Below are 26,687 nucleotides of genomic sequence, written 5' to 3'. Positions count from 1 at the left end.
CTTGAACCAGCCTAGTGTGAGGACACGTTGGCGTGATGGGGGCACATGAACACCCTTAGTGGTGTCGCGTCAGAGACCGGGCCGCGGGGACATTGCTCCTCGGAACCACCTCATTGTAACCTTAACGTAACATTTCGGATTTCTCTTGAATGAACACCGTCAGGTTGTAAGTCTGTATCTGTTAAAGAAAAGTTCTGTCTGTACGAGAGACAGGATCAGACGGGTGGGGCTAAGCCTGTCCCCGCTTTGCAGGGTAACCCGGTGTGTTGTTTTCCTGTCCAGTCATAGGCGGGGTTAGGATCAGCCCCATTGCCCCCCTTTAAGGGAGGATCTGCCCCATGATACACCCTTCTAGGGTGGACCCAGCGTCGCCGGGCACCACTCCGGAGTAGCTGTAATGTAGGTATAATGTAAATGGTAATTACGATTTAGAATTCTCATGATGAATCTAGAAAATAATTGAATAGGACGATTCATTTCGACCTTAACCCGCCGTGTATTGACTCTTATTAAAAGTTTGATTACTGAAGTCTTAACTCTACTGTGAATGGTGTCGCCGGAGCTAAAGGTCAACCTCTGATAATTAGCAAGAGATAGGTATTGGTAATGTTAAGAGGACGCCCCCCCCCCTGACCTTTGTCCGTTGTGGTGGTGTATTGTGGAGTGGGCCACCTGTCGCTGGAGTGGGCCACCTGCCGCTCGAGTGGGCCACCTGCCGCTTGAGTGGGTCATCTGTCGCAGGAGTGGGCCACCTGCCGCTGGAGTGGGCCACCTGCCGCTGGAGTGGGCCACCTGCCGCTCGAGTGGGTCACCTGCCGCTCGAGTGGGTCACCTGCCGCTCGAGTGGGTCACCTGCCGCTCGAGTGGGTCACCTGCCGCTCGAGTGGGTCACCTGCCGCTCGAGTGGGTCACCTGCCGCTCGAGTGGGTCACCTGCCGCTCGAGTGGGTAAAGAGTACTGGGAAGACGGGATTCCATGAGTGTTGCTCCCGTCCAGTAACTCCTGGCGGACAGGCACGGGGCGAGGACACCGTGTGACGCCTAAGAAGCCGAGAAACATCAGAGGTCCTCGGTTGCTCAAAATCCTCCCGGCAATTATAAGAAATATTGCCGGAACAAGAGTGGAAGTCTTCATGAACAAATTGGACAGTTTTCGGCAAGGAGTGCCGGACCAACCAGGCTGTAGTGGATATATGGACCTGGGGGGGGGGCACTCCAAGCAACAGCCTGTTGAACCAAGCTCTCATAAGTCAAGCCTAGCCCCCGGCGGGCATGGAGTTGAAGAACTCCCAGAACCGTATTCTGGGAGTGTTCGAATTAGAACAGTATTTGCGAATATGGAGTCAACTTCTTCAGACCTCTAAGCACTGCCTGTGAACACAGCTGGTGATGACCTGTGAACACAGCTGGTGATGACCTGTGAACACAGCTGGTGATGACCTGTGAACACAGCTGGTGATGACCTGTGAACACAGCTGGTGATGACCTGTGAACACAGCTGGTGATGACCTGTGAACACAGCTGGTGATGACCTGTGAACACAGCTGGTGATGACCTGACCACGACTACCTGTGATGAGCTGTGAACACTCCTGGTGATTATAATCTTGCTTTTATATAAAACAGTTTCCAGTTTGAGTGGCATCTGAAGCCATGATTTGTACTAAGTCGTTCAGATCATCGTGATCCTTATCTGCTGACCTTTGTCGACTCTGCTTCGCCAAGCTGGCGGCTGATTTTTGTCTGTCTCATGTGCATTTATGTTTGTGTCATGGACGTGGACGTAATCTTTAAAGGTCGCACCGTTAAATATTAAAATTGTTGCACTTTTTCACACTGCCTGTACAGCAGGAGTCCACCCACGTTGGTAAGTTTATTTTCTGTGTCATATAACTTGCGTCACCTCATCTAAATTATGAACACACACACACCACATGTGGTGGAGGTGGAGGCTGACTCCATACACAGTCTTAAATGTAGATATGATAGAGCCCAGTAGGCTCAGGAACCTGTACACCAGTTGATTGACAGTTGAGAGGCGGGACCAAAGAGCCAAAGCTCAACCCCTGCAAGCACAAATAGGTGAGTACAAATAGGTGAGTACACACACACACACACCCACCCACCAGAAAGCCTCTGACACAGTATCTCAATAAGACACTGGTGCACGGACTGGAGATGCAGGCTGGAGCTGAAAGGGAAGGTACTCCTACTGGATCAGGGGAGTACCTAAGCAACAGAAGACAACGAGTCATTGTGAGGGGTGATGTCTCGGAGTGGCGAGGCGTCACCAGGTGGTATCCCTCAGGGCTCAGTTCTTGGACCTATACTGTTCCTGATATATGCAAATGATCTCCCAGAGGGAATAGACTTGTTCCTCTCAATGTTTGCTGATGATGCAAAAATTATGAGAAGGATTAAGACAGTATGTATGAAGACAGTATGAGTGAAGATAGTATGAGGGTACAAGATGACGTAAACAAACTGAAGGAATGGTCCAACAAATGGCTATTAAAGTTCAACCCAAGTAAATGTAAGGTAATGAAACTAGGTGGAGGAAATAGAAAGCCAGACACTGGATACTGAATGGGAGATGAAGTCCTTCACGAAACGGACAGATAGAAAGATCTAGGAGTTTATATCATGCCAAACTCTGTCTTCTGAAGCCCACATCAACAGAATAACACTGGTGGCGTATGCGAGGCTAACATCAGAACTGCCTTCAGAAACTTGTGTAAGGAAACCCATGTTGTTGGTATGTTGCCACTCATGTTGGTCATCGTCTATGCACCTCAGAAGCTGCTTCAGATTAACGTAAGTTTCCTTCATATGTATTTTGTCTTCTCCCTTCATATGGTCTGCATAACAAAGTGGAATTGATGGCAAAACACTCCCATTATGTAGCCAAAGACCTTCTTAAGACCCGTCTTGGATAAAGACTACTTGTAGAGCTAATCAACAACAATTAAAAAAAATCCGTTCTCAGTGACCCAGAAATAATTGACTTCATTTGTTTCAGAAGCATTTTGACTAGACGAACTTTATAGATTAAAGTAAGATTAGATTAAAAGGTGTATTAAATAATTACTGTAAATGTGAAATACCCCTAGTAGCACTGATGACCAGGTCGTTAAGCCGATCGATTATCGACCTTGGGACCTCTTGTCGAATGACGAGTCATCAATCTTGGCCTTAATGACCTCTCTTCCTACCCGTGTCAGGTCACTAGTGTCCTCTCAGGTCACTAGTGTCCTCTCAGGTCACTAGTGTCCTCTCAGGTCACTAGTGTCCTCTCAGGTCACTAGTGTCCTCTCAGGTCACTAGTGTCCTCTCAGGTCACTAGTGTCCTCTCAGGTCACTAGTGTCCTCTCAGGTCACTAGTGTCCTCTCAGGTCACACACACATTGTTATTTTAGGGGTTGAATGTCTTCCCGATGTTGGCTATGCTCTTACTTCATGGCTGTGGTGTAGGGGATACCAAAGGATACCTGATCAACCAGGCTGTGACTCATACGTCAGGCTTGCTCGCAGCCGCGTCCAACAGCCTGGTTGATCAGTCCGGCAACCAGGAGGCCTGGTCGACGACAGGGCCGCGGGGACAATAGCCCCGGAAGCACCTCAAGGTAACCTCAAGGTAAGGTAGGGGTCCTACACTAATGGTGTGGGTCTACGGGATTATGGTTCAAAGCCCAGTCTTGTGTGTGTGTTGTGCGAAGCCACGAGCTGATGTCTTGCTTCATATTAAAGCTTGGTTTGAACATGTAATTTATTAGTGAGTTTATAGGATTATACTGTCGGTAAGCAATGATACTGGATTATGGAGTCATCTGTGGGGCCAGGGTTCTACTCTTCTGTTGTGGCTCCTCTGGTAGGTTAGGAGAGGAGGACACTGTAATGTGACAGTTTTCTTGACGATGGGAAACCTTAAGAGGACGACGACCTGTCCTCTAGCCCACATCCCCAGAATATCCATTTTCCCTGGGATAATATTTATCGAGAAACAGATAAATACAGAACATAGAAACACATAAACGAGCGAGAGAAACTGTTATGGTGTCATAATTATAGTAATTGAATACATATAAATTAACATCATTGGTGTAATGATGTATAAAAACAGTTATAGCGAGAGTCGTAGTGAGATGGGATCCAAATGCTTGGGCTAGGAAGGCCAGTTGTCTGAGAACCCACGTTCGACCGTTGGATGCTGGAACATGTCATAGTCTACAGCATCCCAGATTGTTCTTAATAATAAGAGCCGCAAGAAGGTCATCAACTAAAGTCGCTGCCAGTGCTGCTTTGCCCACATCTCTCCCTTGAATCCTCGAGAGCACCTAAGAACTCGTCTGTCTCCAGCGCTAGTCTTCGTCCCGCGTGTGAAATAAGTTTCTGCTTCTCTTCTCATCTCGCGCCAATCTCTCAGTGCGGGCAGATAAGGAACAGCTTAGAGTTTTAAATTGACGCGCTAAGAGCTGTTGGACTCGGGGCGCTGGAGCTGACTCGTCCCAGTGTCGCCATTCCCACGTGGAGGCGTCCTGGCTGGTGATTGGTGGGTGTTATATTATGATCAGTGTTATAATTGTACACGGTGTTCTGATAGTTCATTCTGATTGCTGGTCAAGTTATTTTTTTTAACTGTTGGATGTACTTTAGTTTTTCGTCTGACCATATTTAGAGATTGTTGTTAAACACCCGTATATTTAGAGATGTGTTGAAAAGCTTTGATCCGTTCATGCTTACAGAAATGTTTCATCTAGAGACTCTAGCCTATTTTAGCACTCTAGCACAGTGACTCTAGTACTTCAACTTTATAATTAAGCGACTTTCTCAGGTATTCAGTATAGTATGTTATATACACTATATACATGCACTCGTCTGCATCCAGGAATGCAGTTACAGGAATTTAAAGCTTTCTCAATAATGTTATTGATTAGATTTGGGCAATGAAAGTTCTCCAGGTCATCTTTTACATCGATATTAAATGTAAATCAACAGTTCCCGCCACAGAGAACACTAATGTCTTCAGAACCCATATTCAATGGCTTGACGTCTCTGTTGACAGGTTATTCTCGTCCAGTCTCTCGTCACACCTGCAAGGTAATCGTCACACCTGCAAGGTAATCGTCACACCTGCAAGGTAATCGTCACACCTGCAAGGTAATCGTCACACCTGCAAGGTAATCGTCACACCTGCAAGATGTGACGATTGTTGTGCTCTTTAAATGTAAGATCCCTTGACATAATTATATCCGGATGTTTAACATTTGGTTTTTCCTTCATGGCACGGAATGTTTTTTGTTTGCAGCTCCTCGATGAATTTTCTCGTTTTTCTCCCTATGACATGTGTCCAACCACTTGGGCTGGACGGTAGAGCGACGCTCTCGCTTCATGCAGATCGGCGTTCAATCCCCGACCGTCCAAGTGGTTGGGCACCATTCCTTCCCCCCCCCCGTCCCATCCCTCCAAATCCTTATCCTGACCCCTTCTCCGTGCTGCATAGTCGTAATGGCTTGGTCGCTTTTCCCCTGATAAGTTCTCTCTCTCTATGACATGTGGTAGAAATTGATATTCCTTGAATATCTTATTGTTCTCCGTGACTCATTGGAAGACTTGACTTTATTAGTCAGGAGGTTCGCGGCTTCCTTAATGGATGCCACTTTGAAGACTGTCCGCTCGTCTGAGAAGAATGGTGCGGCACTAGAGTTGTGTCTTGGACTATTCAGGAGAGGAAAAGAGAGATCAAATTAGATTAACCACAGTGTCATTTGGCGCCCTGCAGTCTCCTACTGTGTCCTACAGTGTCACGGTGTCCTAAGGTACCACGGGGGTCCTACAGGTTCACGGTGTCCTACTGAGATTTAACATATCAAAAGTTGTTGTTAAACACACAGGACATAATCTCACTGAAGTGAACATACGAGTCATAAATACTCATACTCCGCCTAAGACTGAAACGAGTAACACTTAGTGGGGCAGCCAGAGGCTTAGGGCCCATGCAGACATATCCATGCAAATAAAAGAAAGCTTTATTATGTAGCTAGGACAGTCGCGTATACTATCAGCATAGTATACTGCTGTATACCAGTCAATTGGCCTTACCAGTACTCGGGAGTTATTGCGTGTGTGTTCAGTCAGCATCACTGTGTTGCCTTACAAGTGGCCAGAGACCAGGTCCTCTTACACAGCGAAGCTCCCGCTGGACCGCGAAGTAGAGGGTTCAGTTCCTGAACCGATTATGTGCCCCTGTAATCCTTTACACCACCCCCCATGGTATGGGTATGGGGTACATAATACAGAAAGAAATTGATTTGGACCGCGTCCTGCTGGGTGCGCCTGCCTCGCTTGTCTCACAGTCATACTTTCATTAACGTAAAGGAATGTGTATGATAGCATATACACGCTCAGTTTATATAATAAACTAGTGCTTTGTTATGCTTTCAATTAATCCCTTCGCAGTTATTACTCTCCGGTAACGTAATTGCTTCACTTAAAGTCAAGTCTTGATTACAGACTTGGGGAGAGCCGCCCCATAGTTTACATCAAATAAAAGTTGATGCAAGACCGTCTGCGTCTTATGCCCTGTAACGTGTGTCGTTCGGGGGGCAAGATGACGACCCGTGGCGGCACATTACGACGTCCTCGAGGCACAGATTATCACTCCCTGGATTTTCTCTCCCACCGACGTCTCGGCATCTTTGGCGCTTGTTCTAGTGACGATATATTTTTGCAGTCGTTGCCTACCCAGTGACGCCGCTGGCGTCCGTGTCCGGTGACCCCGGTGGGCCCCAGTGCCCCCCGGTGGCCCCGGTGACCCCCGGTGGCCCCGGTGACCCCAGTGCCCCCCGGTGACCCCCGGTGGCCCCCGATGACCCCCGGTGGGCCCCGTGCTCCCCGGTGGGCCCCGTGCTCCCCGGTGGCCCACGGTGCCCCCGGTGGGCCCGGTCGTGTGGGTTGAGAGTCTTCAGTGTGTTAAGGGACTCGTTGAAGACCGGGTCGTATAGTTCTCCATTGTTCACTCATTCCTGTGTCATTAAGTAATGTTCTATATCTTTATGCAAGAACTCAATTGTAAAAAAGTAATGAACTATATTAATAGTTTTTGAGTTGCGTTCAATTTCACTAAATGTTTTTGCTCTTTTTCTGTCCTGGCTCTTGCTTGATGGTTATCTTGAGAGGATTTCGGGGCTCAGCGGCCCCTGGGCCCGGTCGTCGACCAGGCCTCCTGGTTGCTGGACTGGTCAACCAGGCTGTTGGACGCGGCTGCTCGCAGCCTGACGTGAGTCACAGCCTGGTCAGCCACCCATTTACACTAACATTGGACCGCAGTATTACAGAATACTGCTAGGGGATAGTCGTCGTCCGCAGTGAAATGGGCTACAATTACATCAGCTCTCTCTCTGACCACCCACTACCACCCCCCCTCCCTCCCCCCTTCTTTGGGTTGTGGTGGGGCAGAGATAGTGGGGAGGAGGGGTAGATAGTGAGGTAGTGTGGGCTGGGATCGAGGGTGTGGGCAGGGATAGTGGTGTAGTGAGCTACGAGTCACCGCTCGACCCACCACCACTTGGCCAGCAGTTCCAGCCCTGGCCGTCGAGCACAACAGAGGCTGCAACAGTGAGTTGCTCAACATGTTGTTGTTATAGATTCAGCTATTCGGAACAAGGTCCAAGTAGCACGGGCTATGGTGAGCCCCGTAGTGGACTTACCTGGCACAGGAGCGGTGCCCGTGCTTAACATTTCAGCTGATCCTATATTGAGGTGGAACACTGTACTCACCGAGTTGTACTCGCCTAGTTGTGCTTGCGGGGGGGTTGAGCTCTGGCTCTTAAGTCCCGCCTCTCAACCGTCAATCAACAGGTATACAGGTTCCTGAGCCTACTGGGCCTATCATATCTACATTTGAAACTGTGTATGGAGTCAGCCTCCACCACATCACTTCCTAATGCATTCCATCTGTCAACCACTCTGACACTGAAAATATTCTTCCTAATGTCTCTGTGGCTCATGTGGGTACTCAGTTTCCACCTGTGTCCCCTTGTTCGTGTCCCACCCGTGCTGAAGAGTTTGTCTTTGATGCTTGCAGGTGGGTGTTGGGTGCTTGCAGGTGGGTGTTGGGTGCTTGCAGGTGGGTGTTGGGTTCTTGCAGGTGGGTGTTGGGTGCTTGCAGGTGGGTGTTGGGTGCTTGCAGGTGGGTGTTGGATGCTTGCAGGTGGGTGTTGGGTGCTTGCAGGTGGGTGTTGGGTGCTTGCAGGTGGGTGTTGGGTGCTTGCAGGTGGGTGCTGGGTGCTTGCAGGTGGGTGTTGGGTGCTTGCAGGTGGGTGTTGGGTGCTTGCAGGTGGGTGTTGGGTGCTTGCAGGTGGGTGTTGGGTGCTTGCAGGTGGGTGCTGGGTGCTTGCAGGTGGGTGTTGGGTGCTTGCAGGTGGGTGTTGGGTGCTTGCAGGTGGGTGCTGGGTGCTTGCAGGTGGGTGTTGGGTGCTTGCAGGTGGGTGCTGGGTGCTTGCAGGTGGGTGTTGGGTGCTTGCAGGTGGGTGTTGGGTGCTTGCAGGTGGGTGCTGGGTGCTTGCAGGTGGGTGTTGGGTGCTTGCAGGTGGGTGCTGGGTGCTTGCAGGGGCAATATCAGGGAGAGTGTGGCTGGCGCTCAAGCGCTGAGGTCAGTATGGGGGGAAGGTGAGGGTAGCGCTCAGAAGGGCGGTATTGGGACCCAGGGTTGAGCCCCCATCATGCCCGCCATTTGTCATGGCCATTAGTTGTCAGCACTCGTGATTGGTTGAATTTACGTGACGTCATGGGTGAAATTGATTGTTGCGTCTGATTGGTTCACGTTCGTCATGGGAAGGAAATATTCCCATTGGTCAGTTTGCCAATCAGCGTTGTATGACGTCACCGACGAGCATGACTCGTCCGGTGGAGGGACTGAAGGTGTTGTTAAGAGCCAACGAACTGCACATTAATCTATCATTTAAATAAGTCTACAAACAGGAAGTTCACATTTGAAGTGTGAGTGTGTGTGTGTATTCACCTAGTTGTGCATGCGGGGGTTGAGCTCTGCTCTTTCGGCCCGTCTCTCAACTGTCAATCAACTGTGTGTATGTGTGTGTGTGTGTGCGTGCGCGTGTATTTTTCATTGTCTAATGTATTTCCTGGTTGCAGGTTAGCGTGGTGGTGGAGGTCCAACAACCCAGTCACCTGATCCGTGAGTAATTCTTCCGTCTTGAAACATGTGTTTGGACTCGACCCATTAACTAAACACTGTGGTTGATCTCCTTCCTATTATCGCTTACCCTTTGTATTCCTAACCTTCTTCCTTTCCTCGTCTTCCTCACTTCTCACATTCCCAATTCTATTAATTTATCTTTTCATCCATCTTTGCTTCATTCCTCCCTCGGCTCCTTACGTTCGCTATTTCCTTCCTTCCTCATTTTATCTTAATTTCTTCCCTTTCTCTTTACTTCACCTCTTCCTCATCCTTCCCTCCCTCTTCCCTCCCTCCTGCCCGTCACAATTACCTCTGGTGTTTATATATAGGTTTGTGACGTCACCGACGGCCTCTCGTTACAACCCAACCACATCGGCTTCACTCTGGAATGGGGGGGGGGATGGTGAGGGGGAGGGGGGAGAGGGGGAGGGGGGAGGGGTGTGGACTCATATTAACACCAACACAGAAGTTCATAATAATGAAATGTGAAGCACCAGTAGCGCGAGAGAACTTGGATACAGGAGACACGCTAACAGCAGCAGCACTTAAATCAGCAGATATAGTTCCACTACACAAGGGAGGTAGTAAAGCTTCGGCCAAAAGCTATAGATCAGTCACACTAACATCACACACATAATGTAAACCGTGGTTAGGAATCACGTCTCCAGTTTTATGGAAAAGAGTGAACTTCACATTCCAGGTCATCATGGAAAATCTGTAAATCTGAAACTTCTGGGGAGGGTCTCGAACGCGCACACTTGGAACTCGTCTTCAGGGCTCCTACTGATATTTTCATTGATGCATCACGTTAATGTGATTTCATTGTGCATTGTCAATATGGTTTTAAAGCGGGAAGATCCTGTCTTTCGCGACTACTCAACCACTATCTGGAAAGATTTCTGAAATAGTGTGAATTCGAGGAACATATACGGCACACATAGGCACGATAAAACACCTAAATTATAGGGACCGTCTCAAAATATACTGTCTGTTCTCTCAAGAGAACACTGTCTGAACACCAGGGGTCCTACAGCTGTTCAACACCCTCCCAGCAAGCATTAGTAAATATTGCTGCAAAAAGGTGGAAGTACTCAAGAAATATTTAGACAAGTTCTTGCAAGAAGTGCCGGTCCAACCAGGCTGTGGTGGATATTTGGGCCTGCTCAAAGCAACAGCCTGTTGGACCAAGTTATCACAAGTGGAGCCTGGCCCCAGGCCGGGCTCGGGGAGTAGAAGAACTCTGGAAACCCTCTGCAGGTAAGATTCCAGGGTGGGTGAGAGTTGACAATACGATATGTGGGGACTACCATCACGGTATGGGGTTACCTTACCTCGTGATGGTTTCGGGGCTTAGCGTCCCCGTGGCCCGGTTCCCGACCAAGCCTCCTCGTTGTTGCACTGGTCAACCAGGCTGTTGGACGCGACTGCTTGCAGCTTGACGTATGAGTCACAGCCTGGTTGATCAGGTATCCTTTGGAGGTGTTTGTCAAGTTCTCTCTTGAACACTGCGAGGGGTCAGCCAGTTATGCCCCTTATGTGTAGTGGAAGCGTGTTGAACAGTCTCGGGCCTCTGATGTTGATAGAGTTCTCTCTCAGAGTACCTGTTACACCTCGGCTTTTCAACAGGGGATATTCTGCACATCCTGCCATGCCTTCTGGTCTCATGTGGTGTTATTTCTAGTGTGCAGGTTTGGGACCAGTCCCTCTAATTATTTTCCACTGTGTAAATTATTATGTATCTCTCCCGCCTGCGCTCAAGAGAATACAGATTTAGGCTCTTTAGTCGGTCCCAGTAATTTAGATGTTTTACTGAATGGATTCTAGCAGTAAAGGATCTCTGCACGCTCTCCAGGTCAGCAATTTCTCCAGCTTTGAAAGGGGTCATTGTGCAGCAGTATTCATTGTGCAAGCACCCAACAGGTAGGGTGGACTGGCTTCACAGTGACGGTGTAGGGGGGGGGGCTGGCTTCACAGTATACCTGAAGTATACCTGGAGTGAGTTTTGGAAGTTCTACTCTCCAAGCCCTGGCCCGGGGTCAGGCTATTCTTGTGATAATTTGATCTAAAAGGCTGTTGCTTGGAGCGGGCCCGCAGGCCCTCATATCCCACTACAACCTGGTTGAACACGGCCATTTTTGTTACGGGAGTATTGCTTATGTGTGCTGAGAGGATATTGAATATCCGAGGAGCTTTGATGTTCATAGTGTTCTTTACTCTTCATCTTTACTGCTCTTTGGCTCTTATTCTGCATTTCCTTCCATATCGCTCGCTCTATTCATGCTATTATTTTGCTGTGCAAATTTGGAACCTGGCCCTCTCAATATTTTCCATGTATATATTATGTGGCACCTCTCTTGTCTCATTTTGAGAGCTTTGAGACGGTCCCAGCAATTTAGGTGCTTTTTCGTGTCTATGCGTGCCGTATATGTTCCATGTATTCCCTCTATTTCAGAAATCTGAGCGAATGTGCTGGAATCTCTGGACTTGCACGTTCTCATATTCCATCCTATCATTTTCCTGGCCGCCGCCGCCGCTATATTTGCTTCACCTTCACTAAAGTATTATGTGCCTCTGTAACCCTTTCCACTACCGCCCACGAGGTGGGAATGGGGTGCATAATAAGTGAACCAACTGTTCACTAAGCGTTAGGTCGTTAGACATCATTATTCCCAGATACTGTACACATTGTCGTTCTATGAGATCTGATTATGTCTTGTAGCCTGGCTTCACGGTGGTGTGTGTGTTGTGGGGGGGGGGGATATATAATTGTGCTTGAGGGGGGTTGAGCTCTGTTCTTTCGGCCCGCCTCTCAACTGTCAATCAATCAATCAACTGTTACTAACTACTAATTTTTTTTCCACACACACACACACACACACACACACACACACACACACACACACACACACACACACACACACACACACACACACACACACACACACACACACCGGTGTGTGTGTGTTGTGCTGGCTTCCCGGTGGTAATTATAGAGGTTAATTACTGAATCACACACCGTCATCCACTGGCTGGGGATTGTTGTTCGTGGGTGTGTGTGGGTGTGCGCCCCACGCCGCCCTCTGAGCCCTGCCGCCTGCATGTTTAAACAGCCTCGTATACGGCTGTCGGGTTCTTGAGCCGTGTTCGTTAAACAGCCTCGTATACGGCTGTCGAGTTCTTGAGCCGTGTTCGTTAAACAGCCTCGTATACGGCTGTCGAGTTCTTGAGCCGTGTTCGTTAAACAGCCTCGTATACGGCTGTCGAGTTCTTGAGCCGTGTTCCACTCGCTGTGCCAGGCTGGCGTGACCCGAGGTTATTAACGTTAATTAGCGAATGTCTTAACAGTGCCATGTTTCTTGCAAGACTGCTTCCTCGGTAATTTATGCTCGGTGCGTCTTCATACTCGAGTTGTCTACAGCTTGTGTATGACTTCTTCAGCTGCTGCTTTATAAATACAACTTGTTCACAAATGACTAAGGACATGTTACAAATCCACAAAGGCCGTGACGAGGATTCGAACCTACGTCCGAGAGCATCCCAGACGCTGCCATAATCGACTGAGCTACGACATGGCATACGGATTGCAACCAGAAATTGTACTGAATTTAGAATACCCTTCAGCTCTTGTGTATTTGTTCATTTGATACATCACGCTATTGTGATTTCTGTGTGTAAGGACATGTTGCTTGGTTTGCCCTAATTATTATAGAGAGGTAAGGTAATTATCAGCATAAAGTACCAAGCCATTACGACTATATGGCACTTGCAAGGGGCCAGGATAAGGATTTGGGATGGAACGGGGGGAAGGAATGGTGTCCAACCACTTGGACGGTCGGGGATTGAACTTCGACTTGCATGAGGCGAGACCGTCACTCTACCGTCCAGCCCAAGTGGTTGGTATTATATAGTGTTGCTCATTAGTTGCTCTTGGAGCATACCTGGAACTTCTTCCGGAGGTTCTCCTCGAAATCCAGTCACGTCAGCTTGAGACGAAGCTTCCTTGCCTCGAGGCGTCATTGACAGGTACTCTTACCTGTCAATGTTTGGCAGACGACGGAAAGTTAATGAGGGATGTTAATTAAAACTAGTGGACCAAACTCTCACAAGTCAAGCCTGGCCTCGGGCCGGGCTTGGGGAGTAGAAAAACTCCCAGAACCCCATCAACCAGGTATCAACCCGAGGACTGCAGATAGTTGAAGGAATACACTTGACACACTGCAAGTGTGGGCAAACAAGTGGTTACTGAGGTTCAATCCGAACAAGTGTAAGGTAATGAAGACGGGAAAGGGAGAAAGGAGACCAGGAGGTCTCTTCCCCATAAAAGGCAGGCAACTACAGGAGTCGGAGAGATAAAGGGACACTGGAGTGGCTATGATACCAACACTATCTCCAAGGGGCGCACATAAACAAGTTAACATCGGCATGCAGTATGAGACGCTGACAAATATTATAACGTCGTTAATAAACAACGTTCTAATATGTGTCAACTATAGCACTTGAGACTATTAAGCCATGTTCCTTACCGATTCTGGAGACTTCCTACCACTTAATTTGGTTTCAATTATAGCCATCTGATCGTATAATATTTTTTTGCAAATCTAGTTTCAGTATTGTTGTAGACGCCTTCCAGGCTGACGTCCTCGAGGCAAGTTCCGAACTAATGCATGCGAAGCAATATAACGAAGCTCGGACAAGTTATCTGAATTAAGGAATTCCTGTATTGGCAATTTGTGAGGAGTTAGAGGGATTGCGGCTCGTTGTGGCCCCACGTCCAAAGCTTCGTCGACCAGTCCCAGGTCAACACACCTGGTGTGGGCGGCCCTTGTGGGACCTGGCTCACAGGGACCTTGAACCTGGAGCCAGCAGATGTGGGCGGCCCTTGTGGGACCTGGCTCACAGTGATCTGGAACCTGGAGCCAGCAGATGTGGGCGGCCCTTGTGGGACCTGGCTCACAGTGATCTGGAACCTGGAGCCAGCAGATGTGGGCGTCCCTTGTGGGACCTGGCTCACAGTGATCTGGAACCTGGAGCCAGCAGATGTGGGCGTCCCTTGTGGGACCTGACTCACAGGGACCTGGAACCTGGAGCCAGTGGGCCGTAGGACTTGGCGCTGAGGAGGGTGGGTCAATAATCCTGGTGTATAGAGGTGACCCGTGTCCTGTGGGGGCAAGATAATACAACGATGCATACACGCGCCTTAATCCCCCTAATGCTGTGCGCTAGGCCGAGGCGCCGCCCCTCCGGCGTCCGCGTTTCCATGGAGACTGACTGACGCTCTGTTGTCATCCATCAACTGATCGTGTTTGTGCTGGTGTTTACCGATAACTGTGACGTCGTGATAATAGTTTACAGGCATGTTTGTGTTTACAGCAGTTTACAGGCATGTTTGTGTTTACAGCAGTTTACAGGCATGTTTGTGTTTACAGCAGTTTACAGGCATGTTTGTGTTTACAGCTGTTTACAGGCATGTTTGTGTTTACAGCTGTTTACAGGCATGTTTGTGTTTACAGCTGTTTACAGGCATGTTTGTGTTTACAGCTGTTTACAGGCATGTTTGTGTTTACAGCTGTTTACAGGCATGTTTGTGTTTACAGCTGTTTACAGGCATGTTTGTGTTTACAGCTGTTTACAGGCATGTTTGTGTTTACAGCTGTTTACAGGCATGTTTGTGTTTACAGCTGGACGAGTGTGTCTCACGAGTGCTCAAGAATGTGTAATAATGAAGAAATGTTACTGAAATGGAGGATAATTTTTTTGTAGAGACAGTTTGGCTATCTGGTGTGCCGGAAATGAACTTCTGGGGAATGATAAGGAGTTACGGACTCGTCACCCTTGTCAGAGGGCTAGAGTGGCAGTTCCAGCGCCATCTACGAGTCCGCACCCGAACTGCCCGGGAATCGTACGCAATATGGACAATGCCATCTGGTGGTGGCTATCTAAAACCTGGAAATGGCTAAAGATTCCTGCCTTGGTCAGCCAGATGGGGTCGTTGTGAGTGACCTCTGGTGAGGTGACGCATCAAGACCAGCGCCACCTAGTGTGTGCTACAGAGCACAATGTCAACTTCCCAGTGAGTTAGTAGTATTTCCTGGTTCTCCAGTATCGGCTATGTCATTGATGACGTTTTGTGTCCACAGAGGTGACATCTGGGGAGCAGCGGTACTGGAGAGGGCAGGTCATCTTGGGCAGTCCAGAGTCTCCCTACAGGGTCCTGGAAACGACCAAGTAAGCCGCCGCCGATGAAGCAGTGTGGTAGCTGCTAGTGCTTATGTGTTGATAAGGATCGGTGTACCTTTGGGACTGTCTTAGGGGAGAGACTGACGACAGGGAGGTGACGAGTGGTGCTGCTAGCTGGTCGCTAGTGACTGCTGCCAGGGATATCGCTACCCCTGTATTGTGACCCCGCTCAGCGTGTGGCTGAGGTACTCTGCCAGCGAGTAGCTGGAGAGCGGTCGTGGGGGTACAGGCACCTCATGACACTCAGTGGGTCGTGGGCCAGTCAGTGGGCTGGCCCACGTAAGATGAACTCCCCGGTGTTCTTCCCAGTAAGGTTGGATACGCTACTGGACAGTGAAGAAATACTGGAAATTGATGAACTCTGCACGTGAACACGTTTGATATCCTGAGCGAAAGGATTGTACATAAGTGTATTAATGGCTTATCTGTTCTTTGTATATTATTGATGGTGACGGTGTACACATATATACTTAACGGTGGTGGAAAGATATTTAATACATTGACGAAAGGAACAGTGTTCATCACCTCCTTTTTTCTATGCCCTACATAGCCACTTATAGCGTACTACCGACTTGGGGTCGGATACTATAAGTTTGGTTCTACCATCAAAGAACCCGGTTGCGACCCAGAGTGGCCGTAACATAAGGGGTCCATGATGTCATTGTATGGCGAGGGGGGGGGGGTATTAGTGAGGGGACGAAGGTAAGGTATTAGTGAAGGGATTGGGAACAGGATTAGGAGATTGGGAAGGGATGTGTTTTTAATATGGAGGGTTGAAGGCTTCATTAATGTTTACGCTGTAAGTTGGTTGTTATTAACTTGGCATGTGTTGTGGCGTATGTGTTTGTTGTAGTGAACTCCTGCTCTTGGGCTCCGCTTCTCTGTAGCTGTCAAGTCTTCTGGCACAATAACTCGCAGCATCTTTGTTTCGTCCACTAGCTCCGTAACTTAATGTGGGGAAGTGTATGTTCCACTCTGGCATGATGTAGGTGGTGTTATACTCCGCTCTGGCATGATGCAGGTGGTGTTATACTCCGCTCTGGCATGATGCAGGTGGTGTTATACTCCACTCTGGCATGATGCAGGTGGTGTTATACTCCGCTCTGGCATGATGCAGGTGGTGTTATACTCCACTCTGGCATGATGTAGGTGGTGTTATACTCCGCTCTGGCATGATGCAGGTGGTGTTATACTCCACTCTGGCATGATGCAGGTGGTGTTATACTCCACTCTGGCATGATGTAGGTGGTGTTATACTCCACTCTGGCATGATGTAGGTGGTGTTATACTCCACTCTGGCTTGATATGGGTGGACTCATTCGGCGCAGAATGAAGATATAGGCTTGGAACTTGATGCCAGTAAAGGCTTGACATTAGTCATTGCCAGATGGCAGTGAAAGCAAATTTATATTTTTATTTTCTCGTTACTGCAGCGGAACGCCGTCATCATCTCCAGTGTCTGTCCCTTCCCCGTCTGTCCCTTCCCCGTCTATCTCTCCTCGTCTGTCTCTCCCCGTCTGTCTGTCTGTCCGCTGGGGACCAGGAATGCATAAGATCCAAACACAGCGTTTCCGTGTTCTTGCCGCTCTACAGATCAAGTAACTGAGAGCAACACACGCAAAATAGAATTCTGAAAAAAGACATTGGCAATATGTTGGACAAGTGAGGGGAAGGGAGGCAGGATATTGCCACAAGTTGAGGGCGGGTGCCGGCGGCCTGGTGACCCAGGTCACTATGGGGGTTAAGGGAGGTCAGTCCTACCCTTTGTGACAAATACCTTGACACAATTCCATAGGGAATAAGGTGAGGTAATTACCTGCAGGAAGCTCTTAAGTCAGTATGACTGTGCATCGTTTGGGAGGGATATGAAGACAAGGTCAGGGTAGGACGGAGGGAAGGAATGGTTACTCGACCACATGAACCGCTGAGGATCGAACGCCGACCAGCAAGTAGCGAGACCATCGCTATACCGACCAGTCAAATTGAATAAACAAAGACTGCAATGAGAACTGTGAAGCCTTCGGAGGATAGCTGTACTTAGGAAAATGATTGAATTTAAATCAGATCTCGATAAATGGCTGAATGTCAGCAGTGGCATTAGCGGGTTTCCTGGGGGGTATGGAGGTAGTTACGAGGGCCACCATCCAGATGAACACCTCTATTAATAAACATCTCCACAAGGGCCGTGACGAAGATTCGAACCTACGTCAGAGAGCATCCCAGACGCTGCCTTAATCTAAGGCAGCGTCCCTCTATTCTACAACTCCAGTTCCCAGAACAGCAGCATTACAGAAAGGTCACGTGACCATATTGCCGTAGAAGACATTACCGCGGGTACATCGGCAGGCGGGAATAGTGGTGACCTGATCAGGCGGTCAAGAAGGATAAGAGGACTGGACCCAGGATAACAGCCCATCATGTTACAGCCCCGCTCCTGTGCCAGGTAAGTCCACTACGGGCTCACCATAGTCCGTGCTACTGGACCTTCTTATTATGAGTAGATGAACCTAAAACAACAACAGGATAACAGCCAGTTACAGCCTCGGTCTGATAAAGACCTATTGTGCCCTCTGTAATGCTTTTTTGCGTTACCGCTCACAGGATGAGTATGGGGGTGCACAATAAACTAACCGACCCCGGCGGCAACAGTCAAATCAATCAATACAGCCCCGCTCCTATACCAGGCAAGTCCACTATGGGCTCACCATAGCCTGTGCTATTTGGATCGTTTTGTTAAGAGTAGCTAAATCTAAAAACAGAATAACAGCCTCATTAGACCTTGAGATGTAAGTCTCGTCCTCACCACACACTCAGACCTCGACAAAGCACTCAGGTGAGTGTGAAAGACTTGGTGTAAGTACCTTCCATAATGTCATAAATACACGAGTATGGGTTTTAATCCAATGTATTATTATTATAGGCCAAGACCAAATTATATTTTGGAAGTTCATCTCGCAGGAATTCTAACAAATTATCAATAGTGAACATATCCGTCACGTCAAAACTTAACAGTTTAAACCCTAATTTTATTTTATTGTGGAAAGCTTATTTAACTGTCTATATTTTTATGTGTGAGTTGGGAATCGATCCAACACCGGGAGACAAGATTTGGACATTAAATAATTAATATTAAATTAATAATAAATATTAAATGATCCTTATTTAAGAACACTTAAGGAGTTGACTGCTGCGGTTTAGAGTCGTTTCCCTTCCTTACCTTACCTTACCTTACCTGTGCCTTCCTTACCTTACCTTACCTTACCTTACCTTACCTTACCTGTGCCTTCCTTACCTTACCTGTGTCTTCCTTACCTTGTGCCTTCCTTACCTTACCTTACCTGTGCCTTCCTTACCTTACCTTACCTTACCTTACCTTGTGCCTTCCTTACCTTACCTGTGCCTTCCTTACCTGTGCCTTCCTTACCTTACCTGTGCCTTCCTTACCTTACCTTACCTTGTGCCTTCCTTACCTTACCTTACCTTACCTGTGCCTTCCTTACCTTGTGCATTCCTTACCTGTGCCTTCCTTACCTTACCTTACCTTACCTGTGCCTTCCTTACCTGTGCCTTCCTTACCTGTGCCTTCCTTACCTTGTGCATTCCTTACCTGTGCCTTCCTTACCTGTGCCTTCCTTACCTTACCTGTGCCTTCCTTACCTTACCTGTGCCTTCCTTACCTTGTGCCTTCCTTACCTTACCTGTGCCTTCCTTACCTTGTGCCTTCATTACCTTACCTGTGTCTTCCTTACCCATCATGTGCCTTCATTACCTTACCTGTGTCTTCCTTACCCATCATGTGCCTTCATTACCTTACCTGTGTCTTCCTTACCCATCATGTGCCTTCATTACCTTACCTGTGTCTTCCTTACCCATCATGTGCCTTCATTACCTTACCTGTGTCTTCCTTACCCATCATGTGCCTTCATTACCTTACCTGTGTCTTCCTTACCCATCATGTGCCTTCATTACCTTACATGTGCGGTCTTTGTAAAGCCCATGAGCACACTACGCCTGCCCCCGACAGTGGGACACTATGTACTACAGTGGGTTATTTAGCACCCGTGGTGGGTTATTGAGCACCCGTGGTGGGTTATTGAGCACCCGTGGTGGGTTATTGAGCATCCGTGGTGGGTTATTGAGCACCCATGGTGGGTGGAGGTGAAAGGTCCGTCGGCGGTACAGTATCAAAGTCAACATCAGTTTTATAATATTAATATTCATGATATATTTTTTGACAAGCGAAGTTAATTACATCCGCTTGAGCGCCCGACGCACGCTCACCCTTCTTTCTTCAATCACATTAAACTCGGCTTCACGTCGATACAGTTCAATGCTGTAGTGCTGAATTATAATGTATTGATAAATGGCTCATGCACGCGGGCGACGCAGGCACCCGCCATGAGCTGCCATAGGACTGTCAGTCTTGGGAACATCAGTTGAATGGAGGTTGAGAGGCGGGGCCGAAGAGCCGAGGCTCAACCCCAACAAGCACGCCCGCACACGCAGGAATGTGTGTGTGTGTGTGTGTGTGTGTGTGTGTGTAAAGGGCACGCGGCAAAGGAGAAATAGGATAAAAGGACTGTGGCTGGGGGCTTCACCGGAGGTTCACCTGGGGGCTTCACCGGAGGTTCACCTGGGGGCTTCACCCGAGGTTCACCTGGGGGCTTCACCGGAGGTTCACCTGGGGGCTTCACTGGAGGTTCACTTGGGGGCTTCACCTGAGGTCGCGCGCAACTAGATGGGAAAGGTGACCATATGAAGCAAGTCTGGTGGCAACTTGTCCCATACTACCTGGTGTTTACCTGCGTCGTGTTCTTGGGTTGCTCGAAGCTTTGGTGTTGTGGTGGTGAGGCTTCCTGCACGTGACGTGTAGGCCTATACCTCTACACCACCACAACACCTGCGCCACACCACCACCACAACACCTGCGCCACACCACCACCACAACACCTGCGTCAGGTCAAGTCGGATAACTAGTCGAGAACACTCACTCAAGTCGACATCCCTCTCTCGATTGTGGCCACGTGTTGCTAGTGTGAAGCCTGTGAGAGTGGCCAAGATTGTCTGTGATTGTGGGGAGAGAGCGAGAGGGGGGAAGAGTGGGGAGAGGGAGGGAGGGACACTAGATTGTAACCGAGGAGGGTCGGAGGGATAAAGTGGGGCCGAGCGCAGTGATTGCTGCCTCTTTAAGCAGGTTGTGGGCGACATCCTGTGGTTTTTGCCTGTTGTGTGTACTCGTCTAGTTGTACTCGCCTACTTATGCTTGCGGGGGTTAAGCTCTGGCTCTTTGGTCCCGCCTTTCAACTGTCACTCAACAGGTGTACAGATTCCTGAGCCTACTGGGCTCTATCATATCTACACTTGAAACTGTGTATGGAGTCAGCCTCCACCACATCACTGCCTAATGCATTCCATCTGTTAACTACTCTGACACTGAAAAAGTTCCTTCTAACGTCCTTGTGGCTCATGTGGGTACTCGGTTTCCACCTGTGTCCCATTGTTCGCGTCCCACAGTGTTGTGTGTGTGTGTGTGTGTGTGTGTGTGTGTGTTCCTGGGATCCTCCTGTTGTTGATATTTCGTACCTAATAGAAAGAACTGCACTACTTGGCCTAGTAAGGTCCGATTTGCCTAACAGGCAGAGCGATCTACGTTACATTCAAATATTACTTTCCACATTTCCTAACAATATTAATATATTAGGAACATGAATTACTGACTTAATTGTCAGATCAGGTTTAATAAAATTTCTAAGTTTTGACTCAAATTAAAGAAAATTAAATCGTGTATAAAGTGTTGGTGCCGCTAACTAGCCGGTCGTTAGTGTTGGTGCCGCTAACTGGCCGGTCGTTAGTGTTGGTGCCGCTAACTGGCCGGTCGTTAGTGTTGGTGCCGCTAACTGGCCGGTCGTTAGTGTTGGTGCCGCTAACTGGCCGGTCGTTAGTGTTGGTGCCGCTAACTGGCCGGTCGTTAGTGTTGGTGCCGCTAACTGGCCGGTCGTTAGTGTTGGTGCCGCTAACTGGCCGGTCGTTAGTGTTGGTGCCGCTAACTGGCCGGTCGTTAGTGTTGGTGCCGCTAACTGGCCGGTCGTTAGTGTTGGTGCCGCTAACTGGCCGGTCGTTAGTGTTGGTGCCGCTAACTGGCCGGTCGTTAGTGTTGGTGCCTTGCTAACTGGCCGGTCGTTAGTGTTGGTGCCTTGCTAACTGGCCGGTCGTTAGTGTTGGTGCCGCTAACTGGCCGGTCGTTAGTGTTGGTGCCGCTAACTGGCCGGTCGTTAGTGTTGGTGCCGCTAACTGGCCGGTCGTTAGTGTTGGTGCCGCTAACTGGCCGGTCGTTAGTGTTGGTGCCTTACTAACTGGCCAGAGCTTTAGATCAGGTCGTTGAGAGACACTTGGTGCACCACACTGGAGAGCGACCGACGACACACTTATAATAATTTCCCAGAAACCAGAAAAGTCGAGAGAGGAGGGAGGAAGTCTCGTCTTTTTCCGCGATCGATGCCAAGATGTTCCGTGAGCCGCGGATAAATTAGAACGGCGAGTGGGCGGCGATGACGGCTTTGAGTGGCAGGTGACAGGCTGGAGGAGGAGCCAGAGGGCCGGCCGAGGAGTGAGTGACGCAGGGGAGAGGCTGGAGGAGGAGCCAGAGGGCCGGACGAGGAGTGAGTGACGCAGATGACAGGCTGGAGGAGGAGCCAGAGGGCCGGACGAGGAGTGAGTGACGCAGATGACAGGCTGGAGGAGGAGCCAGAGGGTCGGACGAGGAGTGAGTGACACAGGGGAGACGGAACACTCGTGTTGACGGAGGTGAAAGATGGCATCGCCCATCCGCTGTATAATCTTCCTTGGCAATTGTCGCTAACCTTGGGCGCCTTGTAGAGCGCTCAGGTTCCCGGGTGAGAGGGGACTCGCTGGGCTCTGGGTTCCCGGGTTTATCAAATACATTTGATAAACTAAATTATAATTCGTTATTAGGAACATTTGGAAAAGCATTTTTCCATCAGAGTCGCGTGTTCTGGGTATCTAATAAAATGATTATACTGTACATGAATTGCGAGTCTTCGGACATTATAGATGTCGGTCCACGAGTTTCGCGTCCTGGAGATATTATGGGGATGAGGTTGTTCTGTCAAATAATTTCCTCCACGAGGGATCACACCCCACCCTGCTCCACCAGGCCAGGCCAGGGTCCACATCCCAGTTAGATCAGGCCACGCCAGGGACCACATCCCAGCTAGATCAGGCCACGCCAGGCCAGGGACCACATCCTTCCCTGCCCCATTAGGCCAGGCCAGAGCAGGCCAGGCCAGGGAGAAGCCAACCGACACATTTGCACCCTGGTCCCCCCCCCCCCCCTCGCCCTCCGGGAAATTGCATCAAAGGTGAGCATGTTTCCGGCACTCCTCCTTGCTGGCGGGCCATTTGACTCGACTGGCTGCATCCTGCTCCAGTGAGCACTTCTCGTCCAGGATCCTGGGCTCCAGCGAACCCCCTCTCACCTGGAAACCTGGGCTCCAGCGAGCCCCCTCTCACAATCCTTACAGGGGGATGAGAGTATATTGTCCCTTGCAAGGATTGTGGATGTTTTCCCAGTGGTCAAGCAGAAGTGGACAGACAGGAAAAAAGACATGCCAAATGTCTCTTGCAACATAACAATTCAATAAGAACTGGACAGGAGTCGAATGCAATAATTTTACATGTTAGAGATGCCAATCATGCAATAAATTGGAACTCTGCAAGGTGTGTTTCTTTCAAGAATGGATTCCGTCAGAGAAATTTGATAATTAGCCCTCATTAGTCATTGTAGTCACTGAATACCAGTCGTGAAATGATCAAGCATAATAACCCAATTATTTCAAGCATAATTGATGGGCTGTTCAAATATGCAAATACACCAGGCTGCAAGCAGCCGCATCCAACAGTCAGGTTGACCAGGTCGCCAGCCAGGAGGCCAGGTCTGAGGTCTGGTCACGGGGGGCTAAGGTAACTGATATGTCCCTATGACATGGATATACTGTAACCTGTAACGATTGGTACTTGTAACGTAGGCCTGGTCGACGACCGGGCCGCCGGGTTGCTAAGCCCCGAAATCACCTAAAGGTATGGATATACTGTACCTGTAACGATGGATATACTGTATACTGTACCGCCCCAGCACAACTCTCTATATTTCTTTGTCGAGTTCCTGTAATTTTGTTTTGTTTTGTTTTTTAGAAAAAAAAAATACTAAAAAAATAGTTTTTTTTTTGTTTTTTTTTTAGGCTTGATTTCATCTGGTCTTGTGTTACTGATCAACATGTCGCTATAAGCGTTCAAGACTTTGTTTTTCCCCTCTCGGCTCCCCAGCTTCCCCTTATCCTGACAGTCTTACACACGTAGCTCTTAGTATCTTTTTTCTGCCCCGCTCTCCCCCTCTTAAGACCGGCTCCCCCTCTTAAGACCGGCTCCCCTCATCTTCTTTCTTCCTTTCAGTAGGTAATAATCTTGGAAGAAGAGTACAGACCCGACACGTTACTCAGGTGAAAATCTTGTCTGTTCATTGTGGTTTATTTCCCACATATATACATTATATCATATACTATATATCATATACTAGAGGGTTCCGGTAGTGCAGTCGGGTTCGTTCTCGACTCTCTATCGAGAATTCCTGGTTCGAATCTCAGGCGGGATGGAAATGGTTGAGCGCATTTCCTGTCGCCTAATACTGCTGTTCACCTAGCGGTAAGTAGGTACTCAGGAGTTAGTTGTGGGGTGGCATCCTGGGCAGGGTCAGTAATTCCACCTTCTTGGGGGGGGGAGGGGGGGGAAGGGGGGACCTCGATATCAGCCTAAAGTGTATGAATACACACTGGCTGCCTGTCCCCCGACACAATAAATTATTATTAACTTCTGAGTACCTAATTTATATATATATATATATATATATATATATATATATATAAATTATATATTTGTAATATATATATATACATATATATATACATATATATATAATATATTATATAATTTATCATTGTCTCTTTCCGTTCAATGTGGTTTAATTCATTTTCTGAGATCTGATCTTTCATTCACCAGGAGGGTGGGGGGGGGGTGTTGCTGCTAGACAAACCAGCATTTGGCCAATGTTTCTGAGGACGAGCTGTCGGCCGACAGGTGTACCTGGGTTCGAGCCCTGTGAACTGTCGTGTCTACATGTAAACCCGTTTAGCGAGTTTCCCTCCACCAAGTTCCATTTGTTTACAATTCTCTCTAAGTATTATTTTAATGTATCTGGCTCATTTGGGTACTTAATTCCCACCTAATTAAAAAAAAAGATACATTCGTATCTGCCATGTATATATCCCTGAGTATTTTCTATATGGTAATTATGTCTCCCCTAACTATTGTGTTTTTTAAGTGATGCTGTATGTTGGAGAATTGTTCTTGTACAGTGTGATACAAGGTTGAATAACAGCTTGTTCAGATTTCTGAAGACAGTTCCGCAGTCTCCGTGGTGTAGTGGTAAGACACTCGCCTGGCGTTCCGCGAGCGCTATGTCATGGGTTCGTATCCTGGCCGGGGAGGATTTACTGGGCGCAATTCCTTAACTGTAGCCTCTGTTTAACGCAACAGTAAAATGTGTACTTGGATGAAAAAACGGTTCTTCGCGGCAGGGGATCGTATTCCAGGGATCTTAGGATTAAGGACTTGCCCGAAACGCTACGCGTACTAGTGGCTGTACAAGAATGTAACAACTCTTGTATATATCTCAAAAAAAAAAAAAAAAAAAGTTATGTGGGTGAACTTTGTGCATAAAAATGATGGTATCCGATGGAAGTGGGCTTCAGTAGGAACATGTCCGGTGTGATATCAAACCTGAGATCTCTCTGTTGGTTCGATTCCCGGCGGGTTTTTACTTTTGTGTCCGGTCTCCTGTTGGCAATATCTACCTACATTGATTTACACTTCCTCAAGTTAAACTCTAATAGCCAGTTGTTGATCCATTTCTTTTAACTCTAGGAAATGTAATGTCCAGATTGTTCTCTAAATTTTGTGTCCCAATGTATTTATCCTTCTCGATTTTTTGCGTCATCAGCAAACATGGAGCCGGTCGACCGAGCGGACAGCACGCTGGACTGTGATCCTGTGGTCCCGGGTTCGATCCCGGGCGCCGGCGAGAAACAATGGGCAGAGTTTCTTTCACCCTATGCCCCTGTTACCTAGCAGTAAAATAGGTACCTGGGTGTTAGCTGTCACGGGCTGCTTCCTGCGGGTGGAGGCCTGGTCGAGGACCGGGCCGCGGGGACACTAAAAGCCCCGAAATCATCTCAAAATAACCTCTAGATAACCTAGATGGAGAAAGGTGTCGATTACTTTCGTAAAGATCATTTGCTTTCATAAACAATAAGATCAACTTTTTTGCTTGGTTTGTGCGCGAGTGTTCGCGATTATTAGTAAAAAGAGAATAAAAAGAGTATCGCATGTTTATTTAAAAAGCGAAATTCGTATTTATTTTGCGTCCCGTTTGGAACTTTGTCATTTGATGGATTTGTAGGATTGTATTTTTCTGTTGACTTTCTCTTATATGAACAACTTCCGGGTGGATTTTATGTAAGAGTATTTGCATAATGAATGGATATAAAATTAATATATCTGACTACAAGGATCAGGTAAATGAATTTCGAGATTTAATTTAAAGATATTTCCTGTGTTTCGTAGATTTAATACAATGAATTTCAGCTATGTATTTGTGTCACGGAAAAAAATAAAAACAGGAACATTCGTTTGTTTAATTTAAAGTGTAAGTAAATTAGGTTTTGTAAATGATGTGGACACTGGGCGGAGGCTGACTCCGGGCTGGTGTTTCTGGCTTGATTAAATTCTGTGTGAGCTTGGACCTCAGGCTTGTGTTTATATCGGGTCCTGAGTTACTGGCTGGTGGACAGTGTGTATATATAGTGTGTGTGTGTGTGTGTGTTTGTGTGTGTGTTTAATATGTATTTATTTGTATCTAGAGAATCGAGCTATTAGTTCTTGAACCCCGCTTTTCTAACCAATTTATTTTTCCTCTATGTCTACTACATATATTTCTCTCTTAACACGCACACACACACATCCCCAGGAAGCAGCCAGTAGCAGCTGTCTAACTCCCAGCTACCTTTATTAAATACTCTTTATCTACCCTATCAATTTCTCTGAGAATCTTGTATATGGTGACCCTGTCTCCCCTAATTCTTGTTTCTTCCAGCGACGTGAGATTTAGTTCCCATTGTCTCACCT

The 26,687-nt window shown here is 48.0% G+C and overlaps 1 protein-coding gene across 5 annotated transcripts in view; it reads left to right on the top strand.

The window, feature by feature from the left end:
* Pgant5 (polypeptide N-acetylgalactosaminyltransferase 5) overlaps positions 1-26,687 on the top strand; it is a 648,526-nt gene that overhangs the window by 406,369 nt on the left and 215,470 nt on the right. The window lies entirely within an intron of this gene.

The sequence above is a fragment of the Procambarus clarkii genome, chromosome 40 (genome assembly GCF_040958095.1).
Source record: "Procambarus clarkii isolate CNS0578487 chromosome 40, FALCON_Pclarkii_2.0, whole genome shotgun sequence".
Lineage (NCBI taxonomy): Eukaryota > Metazoa > Arthropoda > Malacostraca > Decapoda > Cambaridae > Procambarus > Procambarus clarkii.
The sequence above is the reverse complement of the archived record's forward strand: the minus strand, read 5'-3'. Positions and strand labels throughout refer to the sequence as shown.